The sequence below is a fragment of the Trichosurus vulpecula genome, chromosome 4, assembly GCF_011100635.1.
Source record: "Trichosurus vulpecula isolate mTriVul1 chromosome 4, mTriVul1.pri, whole genome shotgun sequence".
Taxonomy (NCBI): Eukaryota; Metazoa; Chordata; class Mammalia; order Diprotodontia; family Phalangeridae; genus Trichosurus; species Trichosurus vulpecula.
This window is the reverse complement of record NC_050576.1, coordinates 123,138,166-123,143,064: the sequence shown is the minus strand read 5'-3', so window position 1 is coordinate 123,143,064 and position 4,899 is coordinate 123,138,166.

Sequence of the window (4,899 nt, the reverse complement as noted above, 5' to 3'; positions counted from 1 at the left end):
CTCTTAAAGAATTTGCCTTCTTTCATGGGAGATGCTATGTACACATATGGATGCATATCAAATATGTATAAAATGAATGCAAAGTAATTGCAATGTACTAGCAGCTGTGGGGATTAGGAAAGTCATCAGATTGATAGTGGTACACTCATTGAATACGCTAGTACAAAAATGGTGTCTGTTTCAACTATTCTGATTGCCTTCCTCTTGCAGTGTTTTAGTTTGGCAGGGACCCTCTTAAATTTTGGTACCCAAACTTGAGCTCAATGACCAAAATATGGTATAATGAATACAAAGTAGATTATTACTTCCCCCATGAAAGGCCTTCTACTGTGATTAGGTTAGTCTAGTTTGCATCAGCTTTTTTGGCAACTACATTATACTGTTATGCCATCTTTTCAAAACCAGCTTCACTATACTTAGTCAAGCAATGACTAAGGAATGTTTTCCCGTGATCGTGACTTAGTATTAACTATTACAAACTAATAGCTAAGGATAAATTGAGGGTGAGAGTTATTCCTGATAATATTTACCATAATTCAAAGTAGGTAGCCTTTATTCACTAGTCAGGTGAATTGGGTTATGAATAGTAGTGGATTCAATTAATTAGAAAAACTACATAAGCAGATAATTGCAGGGGACCCGAAGGAAAATGAAAAGACATACAGTCGGTTTAAGTAGGCAATAGCAAATTATTGCTAGTGGCTTGCACCTAGGAAGTGACATAAAAGGTACTACAGAGGACATGCATGAACAGAATGGGAAGTAGGCTGGTCATGGAAGTGAGAGTATGAGATAGCAGATGGACAACATGAGTATTACACAGGTATCCACTCCAAAAAAAGTGTCAGAGGAAGGCCTTCAATGCAAAATGGTTATTCCTCTGGTGAGTAAAAACTGAAGCAAAGACATAGACAAGAATCACACAGATGTCTTAGAGAGCTAACCATCTGCCCCAGAGGAGGAAATACACATATAAAATCCAGAAACTCCTAAAGTTTCAAAGTATATAATTATTTCAGTCACTAAGATGAGAGTAAGTGAAGAGTAGTGCTTAGAAAGCCAACTTTGGAATTAAGGATCTAGATTCAAGTTCTATCTGACTCATGGTGAATTGTGACCCTAAGCAAGTCCTATCCTTCTGGTGTCCCAGGCAATATTCTAAGACTGTAATCACCAATCAGTTATCAACCTGAAATCTCCTTTGTTCTAGTCTCAGAGAAAGTAGTTTCATCTCTCTGTCTATGCCACCACCTCTATTTGTGCCTTTGGTCTCTTCCTATCTCCTCTGTCAGCTCTGCCCTCTCTCTGTCTCTCTCTCTCATTTTCATCCTTTCTTTATCCTATGGCTGCTTCTTTGAGGGCTACAAGTAGGCTCTGATCTCCCTATCCTTAAATAAAAAAAACAAAACCCTTCTCTTGACCTACCATCTACTCAAGCTATCATCCTATATCTCTCCCTTATCACAGCCAAAGTCCAAGAAAAAGTCATACACATCCAACGATTCTGCTTTCTCACCTCTTATGTATTTCTGAATCCTTGACAATCTGGCTTCTATTCTTACCACTCAATGGGAACCATTCGCAGCATGGCCACCAAAGAGCTCTTTATTGCTTATTTCACTGACCTTTTCTCAGTACTCTCATTCTTCATCTCTTTTCAGTGTCTCTTGACACTGTGGATCAGATGCCTATTCTATATCAGAGTTTTTAATACAGGATTCATGGATCCACCAAAGGGGACAATGGATAGATTTCAAGGAAGCCTTTTACTTAAATGGGAAAAAATCTCTATTTTTATTATTTTCTCTAATGGAAACAACAATTTTTTCAATTATGAATTTAAATAAATATCCTGAAATGAGATTCATAGATGTCACCAATTGTCAAAGAAGTCCATTACTCAGAAAATCCCTAAAGAATTCCTATTCCAACCATCATTTTCTCTCAAGGTCCTTAACACTCTTCCCATCTTTTGAGCCAATCTTAGTCTTCTTTTCAGGTTCATCATCCATAACCCACCCACATATGTTTGAGTACTGAGCGGCTGTGTCCTAAACTTTCTTCTCTAGTTAATATCATTTATCCTAGTGAACCTATCAGGTAACATGAATACAACTGTCATTTCTGTACATATGACTCCCAGATCTACATAGCCAGCTCTTATTCCTCTTTCAAGCTCCAGTCCTTTCAAATGCCTGCTGGACTTCTACACCTGAATGTGACATAGGTGTTTTATATTAAACATGTTCAAAATAAAACTCATTATCTTTTACCCCAAATTCACCCCTCTTCCCAGCTTACCCATTTATCTCGAGGATATTCTTCCTGTTAGCCAAATTCACAATCGAAGAGTCATATTCTACTATGCACTCTCATTCATTCCATAAATCTAACCAGTTATGAGGTCTTATTGAGTTGACCTTCTTAACACCTCTCAAATCCATCCTCTTCTCACCACCCTAGTCTCACACCTTCATTGTTGTTGTTCAATCCCTTTAGTTTTTTCTGATTCTTCATGACCCCATTTGGAGTTTTCTTGGCAAAGATACTGGAATGGTTTGCTGTTTTCTTCTCCTGCTCCTTTTACAGATGAGGACACTGAGGTAAACAGAGGTAAGTGACTTACCCAAAGTAACATAACTAGGAAGCTTTTGCTGCCTGATTTGAAATCAGAAAGATGAGCTTTCCTTTCTCCAGATAGAGAACTCTATACACTGCACTACCTAGCTGCCCCTTACACCCTAATTATTTTTATTCATTTCCTTGTGTCTTGTCTCTCCTTTCTTCAACTCATCCTCTGAATGACCAAAGTGATATTCCTCAAGTATAAATATGATCATATCTTTCCTCTCCTCAAGAAGCTTGAGCCTTTTACCCACTCTGTTTGGGTAAAAATTCAAACTCCTCCATTTGGCAATTAAAACTCTTCAAAATCTCATTTAGCCCTCTCTTATCAGGTCAATTATTCATGACTCCTCTTATCATACTATATGCTCTAGTGGCCAGGGGTGGGAAACCTGCAGCCTTGAGGACATATGTGACCCTCTAGATCCTCAAGTGTGATTCTTTGACTGAATCAAAATTTCACACAGCACATCCCCTTAACAAAATATACAAAATATATGTATACATAAAATATATATGATAATTTTAAAAGTTTTATTAATTCAATTAATTAAAAATGTAAACATTTAAATATATTTACAAAATATAATATATATAATCTAAATTTTAAAAATCCTTTTATTAAGGAGATTTCTTCTGTGAAATTGGGATTCAGTCAAACAGCCACACTTGAAGACCTAGAGGGCCACATGTAGCCTCAAGGCTGCAGGTTCCCTACCCCTGCTAGTCTATCCGAAGTGGCCTACTTGTGTTCCTTGTACACGCCATTCAACCTCCTACCTCCTTGCCTTTGATTAGAGTGTCTCACAAACTCAGAGTGGTTGATGTCCTCACCTCTGCCTTTTGAAACCCCTGGCTTCCTTAAAGGCTTACTTTAAGTACAACCTTCTGTAAGAGGAATCAGGTGAATTCTATAGATAATAGTGCCCTCACAACCTAATTAACTATGTATTTATTTCATTTGTATCCTGTATCACTGTGAATATGTTATCTTCTTCTGGCAGCCTGCAAGCTTCTTGAAGGTAGAGACAGCATCACTTTTTAATTCACATCCCCCAAACCTAGCACAGTCCCTGGAACATAGTAGATGCCTAATTAAATGTTTGTTGATTGACTGATTGACTGGTAAAGGAAGTTACCTCACCAGAAGCTCTCTATACCAATGGAATCACAGGTTTGGGACATAAAAAAGATCTATATCCAAGTCAACCACAACTGCTACTTTACAATGGAGGATTTGGAATTATTTAGGAAAAAAGAAGAAAAATTTTAAGCCCCAAATTTATCTTGGACAGTCCATCCATGCTGGCTCTCTTTCCAGATTCAGGTTCTCTTTAACATAACCAAGACTTTTAAGGGCTTCCTGGATTATAAAAAAGCCTACTTTAAACAATTCAGCATAAACCTTTCAGGCGTTAGCTTCATACTTCCGGTCTTCCTTAAACTTTGACTTCAAATCATGCATTTTCCCAAATGGTGAAAGCAAAATCCCCAGCAAAAGCCTCTTTTTTTTCTTCCAGTTCATAACACCTTGGATTCTCTTATTACCGCAAATCATCTGCATGGGAAAACCAAAGTTCCTGTTTGTTGGGAATTCCTAACAATTTTACAAGTAGGCACAAGTCAAATTAGAAAGAATGTCTCAACTTGAGCGCTAAAAAGAAAGAATGTGTGAAAATATGACGACTTGGACCTAAAGTGAGGAAATTCCAGATGTTCCAGGGGAGCTTATGTTTATCTAGAGGGAAAAAAGAAAACACATGAAATTGATTCTGATGCATTATTTTTTATTATTTAAATTTTAACAAATATTCCACTCAAAACATTTGCTTTAGTGGAAAAATGGAATGTCCGAATAAAAAAAGTGGGGGAATATAAGGGCAGCTAGCTGGCACAGTTGCTAGAGGGCCAGTACTGAAGTCAGGCAGACCTGAGTTCAAGTCTGGCCTAAGGCATTTACTAGCTGTGTGACCCTATGCAAGTCACTTAACCTCGATTGTTTACAAAAAATAATAATAATTTTTAAAATGGAATACAACATTGGGTTCATATTCAGATTCATTCTGGAAAGTGTCAAGGATCTCCTTCAGGTAGGTCAAAAGTCTGTATACCTGATAAGGGATGAAGGAGTAAGTATCCCTTGATCATGGACTTGGTCATAGAAGACCTTATATGTTATCTAGTTCAATACCTCATTTTACAGATAAAGACACTGAGGCACAGGGTAGTCAAATAGTTGGCAGAATCAGGATATGAACCAGGTCCTTTGATTCT